At 46.8% G+C, this 14,651-nt stretch overlaps 1 long non-coding RNA gene across 1 annotated transcript; it reads left to right on the forward strand.

Annotated features, from left to right (window-relative positions):
* The first annotated feature begins 7,299 nt into the window (after positions 1-7,299).
* LOC111141757 lies at positions 7,300-9,684 on the forward strand. Its single transcript, XR_002640224.1, has 3 exons — positions 7,300-7,388; positions 8,623-8,837; positions 9,343-9,684. It is a non-coding gene; the product is annotated as an uncharacterized LOC111141757 (long non-coding RNA).
* The last annotated feature ends 4,967 nt before the right edge of the window (positions 9,685-14,651 follow it).

A 14,651-nucleotide genomic window follows, 5' to 3' on the forward strand; every position in this document is an offset into this window, starting at 1 on the left:
CTGAGCCAAAGGCAGTCGCCCAACCAACTGAGCCACCCAGGTGTCCCCAAAATGTAAAATATCTTGATGAATATTAAGTCTTAAGTCTGAATTATTCAATGTGTTTATTTAGCCACAGACTTCTTAACCCCTTCAATAAACTATCAAGTCAATAGGGAGAAATTTCCTGTCCAGAGGGCAAAGGGAAAGCTCTCATTTATGAGAAAGCATGTACATCGATTTGGAAGTTGCTTCCGTGCACATAAAGGACCACAATTCTCTATTTAAAAGAAATATTTTTTTTTTCGACACTGGAAATCAAAATCTGATAAACATCTGAACTTGAAATCGGGAATGACTCCTATTCAGGTCTGAATGTAAAACTCTTGGTTCTCAGCGGATCAGGGCGGGTACTGGGGTGAGGCAGGATCAAGCAAGTCCAAGGGCAGCTCTTGTGTTTTTTGACAATGTTGATACTTTCTTCGTAAAAGGCTTTTGGCATTAATTTTGATTTTTTAAACCATTGTATTCAAATACAATTTATCTGGATTATTAAGCTTTTTGGCTTCTCTTAGATTCTGTGTGAGAGGCAAGTGCCTCCCTCAACTCACCTCTGGCCCAGTCCTGCTCCTGAGGTGAAGAGTAACTTCTCTCATGGTGGGTTTCATGAGCTGCATATTCTTCTGAGAGTGACTTGATAGGGACCTAGAGGGAAGGTGGCACCGGGTGCTTGGTTGTGGGGGCTGCCCAGCAGAAGAGAAATGAAAGGGAAGGTTGTGGTTCTAGAGGACAGCCTTACCTGCTTTGTGGCTCTACCTGGCACTGCTACCGTCCCCTCTTCACCTTTTGATGAGTGAATCAATTCAATCACATCCATTAAGAATTCAAAGTAGAATGGTTTATCTGTGATTCTTTAGGTTGTAGGATTTGGAAATCTTTATTTTTTTTACATAATTTTTTATTTTTTAATTAACATACAATGTATTATTAGCCCCAGGGGTACAGGTCTGTGAATCACCAGGTTTACACACTTCACAGCACTCACCATAGCACATACCTTCCCCAATGTCCATAACCCCACCACCCTCTCCCTACCCACCCCCCACCCCCCACAGCAACCCTCAGTTTGTTTTGTGAGATTAAGAGTCTCTTATGGTTTGTCTCCCTCCCGATCCCATCTTGTTTCATTTATTCTTTTCTTACCCCCCAAACCTCCCATGTTGCCTCTCAACTTCCTCATTATAATTGATTGAAAATCTTTATTTTTTTTCCATGATTTTCTTTATCTTCTAAGTTTTCTGTAATGAACACATTACTGCATTTATTATCAGAAAACAGAAAAGGAAAGACGTTTAATTACTCACTTGAGGAACAGAATCATTCCCAACTAAGCAAGATATTCGTTTTATTCAAGAGAACTGGATAGACCGAGGGAGTCACATATGTCCACATTCCATCACTGTTCGCCTGGACTATTGCAGTATCCTGCAATATATGGTCTGCAATATATGGCAATATATCCTGCAATATGGTCCCTCTGTCTCTGCCCTTGGCCCCCCTAGACTCCACTCTCCACTGCAGTCAGAGGGATCTTGTTATCACTTTAGAACTATTGGATTGCTCCTACATCCAAATGCTTAGTAACACCCTGTCTCTCTCTTAGAGCCAACGTCTGAGTTCTTATAAGGTTTACAAGGCTCTGCACGACCTGCCCACAGGACCCCTCTGTCCTCATCACATTCCACTGTCCCACCCCACCCGCTCAGTTCCAGCCACCCTGACCTCCTCACTGCTGCTCAAACACACCAGGCAAGTTCTTCCCACCTAGTCTTCTTCTTGCACTGTTACTCCACCAGCTGGTCACCTGGCACGCTCTCATTTCCCCCCAGCTCTGCTCAAACATCTTTTCACAGAGGGTTTCCTTGACCTGTCTATAGAACTGGCATCGCCTTCTGGCATCGCCTTCTTTATCCCCGTCACTCTCTATCAGCAAAACACTAGCCATGGCCTGCCATCTGACCCTCTTTCTCTATTGTCTGTCTCCCTCCTGCTGGGCAGGCTCTTTGTTGTGTTTGGTTTACAGCTGTGTCCCCACACCAAGAACAATGCCTTGTAGGTACCTGACAAATATTTGTCAGATGAATTCATCTCCCATCCTCTGTTCACACGGGCACACAGCCACTGAACAGAACGAATATAACGAGATTCCTGTTAATAAAATATCTGTTTGATCACGGGGCACCTCTGTATAATTAGGAAGCTAGCTCTAATATTCTGTATCCTCGGAGGATCACAGAATAATATCAGACATGGACGCACAGGGAAGGGCCTTGGGTTATTACTAATTTTCCAACAGGCTGGGAGAAGCACAGCCTTGGTCCTCTGGGCAAACTCCCCGAAGCGCTGCATTTCTTGCTCTCTGTCTCCTCTTGCCTCAGGCACAGCAGAAGCTCTGTTCAGCTGCTCCAGGCCCTTCTGTTTCATTTCAACAATGGAGAAATAAAATCGTTGTTTGACACCTGACTTATTTTTTCCTTGGGGAAAGGAGACAGGTAGACAAAGTCTTTCAGACCAAGACATCGTAGGGGATAATGGACATCATGGGCCATGAAGCCTTACTAAATCTTTGTATTCATGGTTGGTAATCCTTTCAAAGAACCTGTGTGGCAGGTACCCCCATACAAAGGTAAAAAAACTGAACATAGGTGACTTGCCCAAAGTCATATGGCTATTAAGTGGTAAGGTCAGGACAAGATACTATTCCAACCCAACCCCTATAACAAAACCCCCGACTTCTGTGGGAAATTGTTAAAATGCAGATAACTAGTAGAAATGCAGATAATAGGACTTTGGGGGCATTGCCCACACCCATTACTCCCCTGTCCCTGAGCCACACTCCACCACCCACCAAAGCACAGGGATTAGTGAGTCTGGGTTTTTTCCCTGGCACCAAAGATGTGCTGTCTCTACCAACATCAATCAATTCTCCAACACCAACTGGGCGTCCTACAAGTCTATTCACTTCTGACGAGAAAACTTCAGAGTTAGTACAGACCCCACAGGTTAAGCGCTCAGTCCCACAAGACTGCCCCCTATTCGGGTGCCAGTCACGAGTCCCTGGGACCACCCATACTTCTCCCCAGCCAGCTGTAAATTCAGAGCTTCCTTCACCACCGCTGGCCCAGGTTCCATAATTCATTAGAACGACTCACAGAACTCAGGAAAGCACTTTACTAACCATTACCAGTTGATTATCAAGGATAAAACTCAGGAACAGTCAAATGGAGGGCTGTATGCGACAAGGGGCGGGGGGAGGACTCAGAGGGTCACCCTCACAGCACCTCCATTTATCACTAACCCAGAAGCTCTCTGAACCCTGATATGTAGGAATTTTTGTCAAGGTTTCATTACATAGGCATAGTTGGTTAAATCTTTGGCCATTGGTGACTGAATTCTCTAGCCTCCTCCTCCTCCTCCCCAGAGGCTGGGTGAGGGTAGGGGCTGAAAGTCCCAACCCCCTAATAACCTGAGCAGTTTTTATGGACCCTAGACCCTCCAGCAGCCATCCAGGGGCTCCTTCCTGTGGCCATTCATTAGCATCCAAAAGACAGTACCTCCCAAGCGTTTCTAGAGTCTGGGCTGTAAGCGGGACAAAGATCTAAGAGTTATTTGTTTCATTATACTACTGTGCAGTTCAGGGGAGAGGCAGAAACCAGGAACAGGGAATCTCAGAGATGAGGCTCAGGTTCTGGTCCATGAGCATTAGGCAGGATAATGTTTTAAAAGCTGAAAACGTGCTGATTTACTTTTTAGAGTCATGAAAAATCCCTGCCATTAAAACTTCCTACCTTCCCTGAAGACATGCAGAGTGGTTTGGCTCCCCTCACAGAATTGCCCTCCTTTCCAGGCCCCAGCCTCGAGAGGACAGGTGAGCAGGACTTACTTGGGGAAGAGGTACTGATTTCATCCCCTGGGGGGTGCTGGCTACCAGGGGGCTCAGAAGAAGGAGGAGGACTGCAGGGAGACAGAAGGGGATCATCTTCAAAGCCTTTGGAAGGGCTCCTATGGAAACCTAGGGTCTGACAGAGCTTTTCACATCCCAGCAGAGGGGTGGGGACAGCCGATGGGGAGGGAGGGGATTGGGAAAGGGAGAGGGTTGGGGAAGGGGAAGGGGAGAGCCTGGGGTCAGTCCTGTTCATTGCGTAACCTCACCACCTCCCCAGGCTTCTGCCTGCAGGGGACAAAATGCTCAGTAAATAGCCTTCTCAAACTTTATCATGCCTGTGAGTCACCTGGGGATCTTGTTGAAATGCGGATTCCTTTCAGCAGGTCTGGGGGGAGGCTGTTAAGAAGAAGCTGCATTCCTTACAGGCTCACTGCTATAGGGTGTCCTCAGCTCCAGTTTCTTCCCTCTGAAATGGTCATCAGAACCACACTTGGGTTAATCAATTAAGAAGTTCTGACTGCTTTGACCAATGGCACATTAAATTCTAAGTAGGCACAAGTCATAAAAAGCCTTTAGGGCAATTTCCACTTTAAAGAAATCTTCTTGAGCAAGGAATAACAGATCAATAGCAGATGGGAATCTCTGAAGCCAAAGCTGGAAAATTGGTGGGCGTGGGCCAAGCACCTTAGAGCTGTGAGAATGAATGCTCACCACGTAAATCCAAGGTTCCTGTGCTAGGCTGAGTTGGTCCTGCCCATGTGCCTGACCACAATAAAAACCCTAGACACTTGGTCTTCGGCGAGCTTCCCTGATAGGCAACACTTCAAATGTGTTGGGCTGGGGAAATGAAACACATCCTGTATAACTAGGCTGGAGGAGAGAAGCCTGTGCCTGATTTCCTCCATTCTTCACACCCTATGCTTTTCTCCTTTGTTAATTTTAATTTGTATCCATTTGCTGTAAACTTAACTATAACAACTTCTGAGTCCCATGAGTCCTTTTCATGAGTTGAATCTGAACATGGTCTTGGGGACTTCAAACACAGGGAATTTCCATTGCTATCTCCAAATAGAAACTTAAGTCCAGAAAGGTTAAAGAGATGGGCAGAGGTAGCACAGAATGTGAGTGGAAATGCTGATGTTTAAATTTGTCTGTCTCCAGTGGCCATACTTTTAACAAGTACTAGAGGACAAGTGAAGATAATCGGACACAATTTATGCCTCTTAAGTAGAAAACTCAACAGTAGGGACAGAAAATTTATTAAAAGCATAATAGAAGAAAATTCCCTGCCCCATCCAAAATCTGTGTGGCACCTGTGTGGCTTAAGTGCCCAACTTAATTTCGGCTCAGATCTTGATCTCAGGGTTGTGAATTCATTGCCTACAGCAGGCTCCAAGCCCAGTGTGGAGTCTACTCGTCTCTCTCCCTCTGCCTCTCCCCCCACCTCACGCTCTTCCTCTCTCTTTCTCTTTCTCAAATAAATAAAATCCTCTTAAAAATTTGTAGATTTGGGGCACCTGGGTGGTTCAGTGGGTTAAGCCTCTGCCTTCGGCTCAGGTCGTGATCTCAGGGCCCTGGGATCGAGCCCCGAGTTGGGGGGGCGGTCTCTGCTCAGCAGGGAGCCCCCCCCCTGCCTGCCTCTCTGCCTACCTATGATCTCTCTCTGTCAAATAAATAGATAAAATCTTTTTTAAAAATTTGCAGATTTTTAGCACTCCATGTCCCATTAAAAATAAAAAAAGGAAGCCTGGGTGGTTCAGTGGGTTAAGCATCTGTCTTCAGCTCAGATCATGATCCTGACATCCTGGGATCAAGTCCTACATCAGGCTCCTTACTCAGCAGGAAGCCTGCTTCTCCCTCTGCCTCCTCTCCCCATGTTTTTGCTCACTTTCTCTCTCTCTCTCTGACAAATAAATAAATAAATAAAATCTTTAAAAAAAAAAAAAAGATGCAGAATGATACCAAAATAACATTGTTAATTTACTGGGTCTCAAAGAGAATCAAAGAAGTCTTTAGACATTCAGGTAGGAAAAGAGTAACCCCTAAGGGAGAAAAACTTTCAGGCAACGTCTTAGCAATGTTCCATGGCAGAATTCAGTGGAGCCAGGTCTGCCCAGGTCCCAAGTTTTGGGAAAAGAAAACATAACCCAGGATTTTTTTACCCCATCAAATTTTCTTTCTAGTATTAAGGCAATATGCAAAAATTCTCAGAAAATAATACCTGCAAACTCTAATAGTTACTTTATGTGGTGGAAGTTCATTGTCCAATATGGTAGTCACTAGCCACATATGGCTGCTAAGCATGCAACATATGGCCAGTATGAATCATGAGGTGCCACAAATGTGAAATACACACCAGATTTCAAAAGCTTAGTATGAAGGAAAGTAAAATATTGCATTAGTATGTTTATTACATGTCGATTATACATTGCAATGGCAATATTTTGGATATGTTAAGTTAAATTAAGTATTATTAAAAGTAGTCTTTGGGTGCCTGGGTGGTTCAGCTGGTTGAGCATCTGACTTATGATTTTGGCTCAGGCTGTGATCTCAGGGTCATGAGATCAAGCCCCACATCAGGCTCTGTGCTCAGTGAGGAATCTGCTTGAAATTCTCTCTCTCTCCCTCTGCCCTTCCCCCTACACACTCTGTCTCTCTAAAATAAATAAAGATTTTTTAAAAAACTAGTCTTACCTCTTCTTTTTACTTTTTTAAATGCAGATACTAGAAAATTATACTGGAATGTATTTCATTATATTTCTGTTGCACAGGACTATAGTAGAATTTGGGGAGGGATTTGCTTCTTTTTACTATTCACTATAGCTTGATATTTTAAAAATAAGTACGTTGATTTATATAAAACAATAAACTCATTGTTTCTAAATTAAATAAATAAAGCAGTGAACAAAGAGCTATGTTTTCTCTCCTGGGATGTCGAGACAACTAGCTGGAAGGATCTGGATGGGAACCAGTAATAACAGAATGGAAAACAGCTAAGTTGGTTTCTTAGCGACTGTGTTGTCCAGCCCACTTATTTTACAGATAGGGAAACTGAGGCCACCTAAAGTCACTTTAGGTTACTGAGGTCACCAGTCCAAGGTCACAGGAACTCAAGTCTGGAGTAGATGAGGCTAGGGACTGGCATTCCAGATGCTGCAAAAACACTGACTTAGGGCACTTGCCCAGTAGCCTCCAAGAAGCCCTTCAAGCCAAGCTGCAAGGCCTCCAGGTAGACACCCACTTCCTCTGGGCCCAAACTCCTTGCCCAAGGTGCTTCCTCTTCCAGGTAATGAAAGGCCAGGTACTTCTCTCAACTCAGAGGAATAGGGCCCTTCTGCTTCAGCTGCAGGTATAACTTTAGCCTTTGGCCGGACCCTAGAAAACTCAGCTACTGGCACCATAAAGTTCAGATCGCTCCTTGTCTTCTGCGTCCTCTTCTGCCTGGTGAACATCACCAGCTCAGGTGAGCTGAGAGGTTAAGTAGAGGATCCCTGAGATCCACAGCCTGTGACTGGGGTAGGGGAGGTATAGGGTGGGGAGGCTGGCTCCACAGGGCCACAGGCAGGGTGTATTGTACCCCATGAAAGGATACATTGGGATCCATAGCCAATTAGTAGGTAAGGGTATGTGTGTGTGTGTGTGTGTTTCTGTGTCTGTGTGTACACGTGTCGGATAAATCACTTGTGATAACCAGAGCCAGATGTGAAAGGAGTTAAAATAACAGATGTTTCGGTAAAATATATCCATTTCTTTATTTTTTCATTATTCATGGATACTGAAGATTTTTTACTGTAAATATCTTTTTCCTAGTTATAAAAAGTGATACTTGTTCATTGACATTTAAATGACACTAAAAATAATTAGAACATAAAAATCATTTGAAGGGGATGCCTGGGTGGCTCAGTGGGTTAAGCCGCTGCCTTCGGCTCAGGTCATGATCTCAGGGTCCTGGGATCGAGCCCCGCATCGGGCTCTCTGCTCAGCGGGGAGCCTGCTTCCTCCTCTCTCTCTGCCTGCTTCTCTGCCTGCTTGTGATCTCTCTCTCTCTGTCAAATAAATAAATAAATAAATCTTAAAAAAAAAATCATTTGAAATTATACCACCCAGGAAAATTACTACAAATATAGAGGTGAACCACCTTCTAGTCATCACTACATGGGTTTATAGATTTATTTTACATCAACAGGACCTAGATTCTAGATCCTGTCTTTTGAAATTTGATTTTTGTTCCACAAAATTATGAACCTCCCTCCATTTGATCAGCACTATGCGTATCAATGACTATATGTAACCTATCAATTCCCCGTTGATGAACGTCAATATCTTTTCCAAATTATATGCTTTTTTGCGATCATAAACAAAGCTACCTCAACTATCTTGAGTTGGGTTATAAGAAACTGTAGCAGGCAGAGTCTGGGACATGAAATCAGAACTGGGTTTAAACCCGAGGCCTCAATGATTGGTTTTAGGAGTTTTGGAAGATGACCAAACCTCTCTGAAACTGTTTCTTCATTTGTGGGGGAGGGACAGTAATGTCCACTCCAGAAAGTCATTTAAAGCATGCAAAAAAAAATGGCAAGCACTAGCACAGTGCTTGGTATAGAAGGTGTGCTTCTAAACAAAAAAAACTAACAGCCTGTGTCAGTTCCTTCAAAGGACACCTAAGTGACAATACATGTCCTTCCTCACCCCTGTAGCCCATCTCAAGAAAGGGGCTCCCTGGGAGCTGTCCCAAATTCTGCCTGCCCTGTGCCAGCTCCCCTCACTAGGGGTCCCTGCAGAGGCCTCTTCTACCGGTACTTCTACAATGACACATCCAGTGAGGGTGAGCGTTTTACCTACAGTGGTTGTCAGGGCAATGCCAACAATTTTGAGACCACGGAGATCTGCGTGAGGATCTGTAAGCCCCCTGGTGAGTCCTCTTGTAGAAACAGGAGAAGCAACGCTGGTGACTGGGGCAGGGGGTGCTCGCAGGAAGGGAGACGGCGTGGTGGAGGATGGTGGTGATGTCCTGATGATGGTACTGTGCGAGGTGATGGGGACGGAAATAATCAGATGCATCACCGAGAGGCGCCTGCCTGTTTGGCAATGGGGCTGCTGGGGAGGAGACAGCAAGGATGTGGTTGATGGTGGTTTGGAGGGTGAAGATGAAAGTAGTTTCGGTGAGGAGTGAGGCTTTTCATGTAAGTGGTGGTGTTGGCCACGAGGAAGATAGTTGTGTAAACTTCAAGGGGATGATGGTGTTGACGGAAATGATGGTGTTGGTGGCGGTGATCAAGGTGGGAGGTGAGAGAGCTGAGGAGGCTCCCGGGATGGTGTTTGTTGAAGGCGCTGGCTAAAGAGTCCAGCTGATGGCTCTGGCTCTAGGTCACCAATATGCCGGCCAAGAAAGAAACTGACTGCCATCTCCATTACAGAGACGAGGTAAAGGACAGCTGAAGACCATGTCTGCATCCTCCCAGCCTTGTCTGAAAGCTACGGGGCCTCCCTTCCTGGGCTTGGTTCCTGCTTGGAACCCATCCTGTTATCCTCCAGGCCTGGATCAATAAAACATTCAAAGTTGGTGTGGCCTGAAACTTTCCTATGAGGGTCCTGGGCCTGTCCTCATGAATTGCTCACAACCACCTCAGCTCTCAAGGGTGACCAAACCTGCCTCACCCCCACCCCTACCCCCTTAGGCCCTCATTGTCCTGTGCTCTCAGAAGAAGACTAAGGACCGGGGTGGCTGGGTGGCTCAATTGGTTAAGTGCCCAACTCTTGGTTTCGGCTCAGGTCATGAGTTCAGGGAGATCGAGCCCTGCATTGGGCTCTGTGCTCAGCGTGAAGTCAGCTGAGATTAACTCCCTCTCCCTCTGCTCCTTCCCTGTTTCTGTGTGCTCTCTCTTTCTCAATAAAATAAATTTTAATAATATTAGAAGAAGGAGGAGGAGGAGAACGAGAAGAAGAGGAAGAAGAAGAGGGGGAAGAAGAAGGGGGAGGTGGTTGAGGACAAAGGACACAAGTTTCCTAACACCAGGGAGGCATGGAAGCCAGATTGAATGCAAATTTGGGGACCTTGCACATCTGTATCCAAAGCCCGGCCACTTGTTCCTTGCTGCCTAGGGCTCTGCTAATAGGTCTACTTCTACTCTTCCTGTCCAGCAGGAGATATATCCTAGAGGGTGGAAAGGGCTAGAAAGTCAGGGAATCTTGGTCACCCAGGTGGGAATTTCCCTCCATGCAGAGGGATCTCAGAAAAATGAGGATTTTATATATTCTTTTAATTGTGGTAAAATATATACAACATAAAATGCACCATTTCAGGGCAGCTGAGTACCTCAGTCATTAAGTGTCTGCCTTTGGCTCAGGTCATGATCCCAGGGTTCTGGGATCGAGGCCTGCATTGGGCTCCCTGCTCGGAGGGAAGCCTGCTTCTCTCTCTCCTGCTCCCCCTGCTTGTGTTCCCTCTCTTGCCGTGTCTCTCTTTGTCAAATAAATAAATAAAATATTCAAAAACAAACAAACAAAAAAGCACCATTTTGCCCCTTTCTAAGTATATGAGTGGTCTTAAGTATACTCACATTTTGGTGCAAGCATCGTGACCATCCAGTTCCAGAACATTTTCAGCTTCCTAAACTGAAACTTTGTGCCCATTAGAACTAACTCCCCTTCCCCATCCCCTTCTCCAGGCCCATGCCATGGCCATTCTACCTTCTGTGTCAATTAACTGACTACTCCAGGTACCTCATATGAGAGGAACTATACAGTAGTTGTCCTTTGGTGCCTGGCTTATTCCAGTCAGTGTAATATTTTCAAGGTTCATCCCTGTGGCAGCCTCTGTCAGGATTTCCAAAATATTCTAGAAAAAAAAGAATATTCTGTTGTTACATAATTTTTGGAATGCTGGATGGCTTCTGCCCTGACCATCGCTGCCACCTCCCCCACAACCTTCTCCTGCTGCCCTACGTGTAGTCCAGCCACGTCCCCTTCCTTGAAAGAGACACTGCTGCCCAGGACCAAACAGCAATACTAAAATCCAGAACCTGGGATTCCCAGACTAGACCCCTGTCTTTAGTGATGTCATTTGTGTCCTCGGTGTGCCTGTCCCAAAAATATATCTATTTGAGAGAAAAGGTATGTTTCCCCTTTAATTTCCCCATTCTCTTTCATGTTCTTAACTATCTGAGAGATTGAGGTCTGGAAGACTAATTGAGGACAGCCTTTGACTGGTATTTGAAGTTGTGTCTATGCTCCAAAATGTAGACATTTAAAAAATACGATTATTACAAATAATTTTAAAGTAAAAAATATAAATACATACGCGACTCAAGAATTTAATCAGTTGCTCAGATCGTCATGAGATGGGACAGTAACTGAGCACCTTTGTGCAAGTCATATTAACCATGTTTTTCTCTCCTTTCCCTGGGTTTCCTGGATCTCAGCACTTATTCCAAAGTGTTTTAAGTGTGTTTTTTAATCTCTGCCTCTGGGCCGTGAGCAGCGCAGGGACCGTGTGGAATGCATGTTTTGTAAAGAACTTAACATATAGTAAGCAGTTAACCAGCAAGCACTGAATGAATCAATAATTTGCGACTTCATTCTTGACTGCATGGGTTCGTAGAAACCACATGAAGCCACACCCAATCCAACGGTCTGTCCCAGACTCAACCACCTTCTCCCCTTCTGCTGGGATCAGTCCAGGCTGCTCTTCCTGATACTCACCTCCTTGCTGGCCTCTCAGTGTCTGTTCTTACCTCCCACAGTCTGTTCTCTTCACAGCAGCCAGAGTGATCCTTTAAACAGCAAAACCTTTGCTACCACGTGCTAGTTTTCCTGTTGGAGGGTAGGTTCCTGGGTCCTTACAGCACCGAAATATATGCATGAGCAGGTAAGTAACACACAAAACAGGCCACACGCGGACCAATGATGAGAGAATGATGAAGCAAGAATTATTAACCTAACATGCATCAGAAGGCCAGAAAAGTACATAAGCAAATAAGCAAATGCAAATCTGATAGTGTCCTCGCCTCCAGGGCTCTCTTCCTCCTGCCCTGGCTAACCTGTGCAAACTCACCCCAACCCCACCCCATCCCCAGCTCCAGCTACTGGGACTTCCTTGTTTTGCAGACACACTCAGTGAGCTCTTGCCACATGGTGGTTGCTCTTGCTCTTTCACTGGATTTCATGTGATTTTCCCCTTCACTCTGCTTGGATCCCTGATCATTCTTCACCTTCTTAGAGGTCTTGACCATCCATTTCCTGTTCCCACTGCTTTCCTTTTCTTCGGGGCCATAGTGCTACGAGGACATCGTGGGATTACACTATATACCTTTTAGTGCAGCCAAGCTTTTGTCTGTCTCCCTAGCTAAACTGTAAGCACCACAAGGCAGGGATTTCCTTTCTTGTTCACTAGTGCCTAGAGGAGTACTGGGCACAGGACAGATACCTGACACGTATTTGCTGAATGAGTAGACAGATGGATAATAGAAGTGCCAGACAGACAGGTCAGAGGTTAGGTGAGTGAGTGAATGAATGAACGAATGAGCATACAGCCTCAGTGAGGAAGTGAGAATGGTCACAAAAGCATTCATGGAAGGAGCTCGAGGTCAGGGACAGAGGCAGGGGGGCACGAAAGGGAAGAGCAGGCGCTGAGGCAGGGAAGCCAGAAAATGCAAGGCTGATTGACTTTGCCTTCTTCTCCCGCTTCCCAGTACCCCTAGCTCAGGATGGGGGCTCCATCTCTCAACCCAGTTCTCAGTGTGTGAACAACATGCCTGTCCCACTGTGGGTCCACAAGGCTGAGGCCTCCCTGCCACCTCTCCAGATCCTGGTCACGGGGGATGAGGAAGGGGGTTTGGACCTGGGTGCCCCACTGCTCCTCCCTGAGCCCTCTGAACGCACCAGGCAGGCAGGCAGTAAACCTCTCCGGGCAGCTGTTGCCAAAGCCTGCCTGACCCCCAAGCCAGCTGTCTCCCAGCCTTCTTCCGAGAGGACCGGCCTTGCTGTGTCCCAGAACTCTCCTGATCCATGTGCAGTGACTGAGTGAGAGTAACAGTGATAGTTGGTCACAAGGAACTGTCCCTGGTGTTGAAGGAAAACTGGGAAAGGAGACCAGTACTTCTGGGCAGTTTTGCTTGTGCAAATCTCCTTCATCTACTCACTCACTCACTGCTTTTCCCAAGGGAGCCCTCAGAGGACAGAAGTTCCCTTTTCTACCCCCGGTGCTATGCCCACGGCAGCTCCACAGACAGCCGTGTGAGGGGTGTGAGGGGAAAGCAGACCTCACAATGCCCAGGGGCCCTGACTGGCCTGGCCTTCAGCACCTCTGGCCCTCCCCCTGGAAATGCCCAGGCCCTGAGTGCATGGACTAGGGAAAATGGTCCTGGTGCAGGCACAGCAAGAAGTTCAGGGCTTAAGAACCCCGATGCTTGGGTGACCTGGCTTGCTTAGCAGTGAAAGTACTGCGTGATACTGGTACACTCATGCACTCGTTCCCTCGGCAATTACTGGAATGCAGACGACACACCAGGCTCTGTTACAGACACTGAAGCCACAAAAGACAAAAATCTTCGTCCTTATGGAGCTTAATAATGAATAAACAAGATAAGAAAGACATGTTGCACGTTGATGGTGGTGAGAGCCATGGAGGAACAGAGAAGGGCAAAGGAGGGAGCTCGTCGTAGGGGACGCGGTGATTTAAACAGGTGTGGCCAGGAAGCCCTCATCCATAGATGGCACAGGAGGGGGTGGTGAGAGAGGAGCAGGCTTCTGGATTTACTTTGAAGGTAGAGCAGAGCTGTCAACAGAGCAAGCCAGGTGAGCAAAGGTGAGCGAACAGGTGAGCGAAGCATCAAGAATGGCTCTAGGGTTTTTGGCCTGGGCGACCGGGATGATGGCCGACCACCCATGCGTGTGTTGGGGATAGTAAGGGAGAGGGTGCGGACGCTTGGCTTGGGAGATACTAAAGCTAGACGTTCATTAGATGTCCCAGTGCAGCTGGCAGGCAGGCAGTGGGGTAAATGAATCTGGAATTCAGGGAGGGGCACGAGACATGGTGTTGCCAGTGCACAGATTACGTATGATGTATGACATACGTCGTGGCAGCGGAGGTGGCCCCAGTGCCCGCCCAGCTGGGGGTATAAGGCACAGCCAGGCCACAACTCCATGCTCTCCGGACGTGGCAGGCATCCCGCTCCGTGCGGGAGCCTCGGATATCCACCCGCCCACCGCATGCTCCTCATTTACACCCTGCCTATTCGTGCCTGGAAGAAACTCAAGAGAAAGCATCTTGACCAAGTTGCCTTTGCCTGTGGGCTAGATGAACTCATCACCTCCTTACTACACACACGTCCCTCGTACGTCCTGGGAGCTCTTGGAAAACCCTCAGAGGCGACCTACCAATCCCATTTATGCTGGCTGTGAGGACGTTGCCAGTACTATCGTGCTTAAGACTCTGCCCTCGTACTCGTGGGGTTTCTTGGTGCCCCTGCCCTTCCCATTCCTACCCTTGAACTCCAGATCCCAGGCCAGAATAGCCTATACCCAGTCATACATACATAATGTCCTGAGCTGGATCTGGTCCAGACGGAAGACAGCCCCTGTGCCTCCAGGGAGCTTAGAGTTCAATGGAAGTTCAAGAACAAGAACAATGAGGATGAAAGGAACCTGTAAAGATTAAGTCCAGGGAGCTCTGGGAACAGAGGGAAGGGGCACCTACAGCAGCTTGGTTTATCAGGGAAGACTTCCT

The sequence above is a fragment of the Enhydra lutris genome, unplaced genomic scaffold (assembly GCF_002288905.1).
Source record: "Enhydra lutris kenyoni isolate GAN:26980312 unplaced genomic scaffold, ASM228890v2 scaffoldscaffold6, whole genome shotgun sequence".
Lineage (NCBI taxonomy): Eukaryota > Metazoa > Chordata > Mammalia > Carnivora > Mustelidae > Enhydra > Enhydra lutris.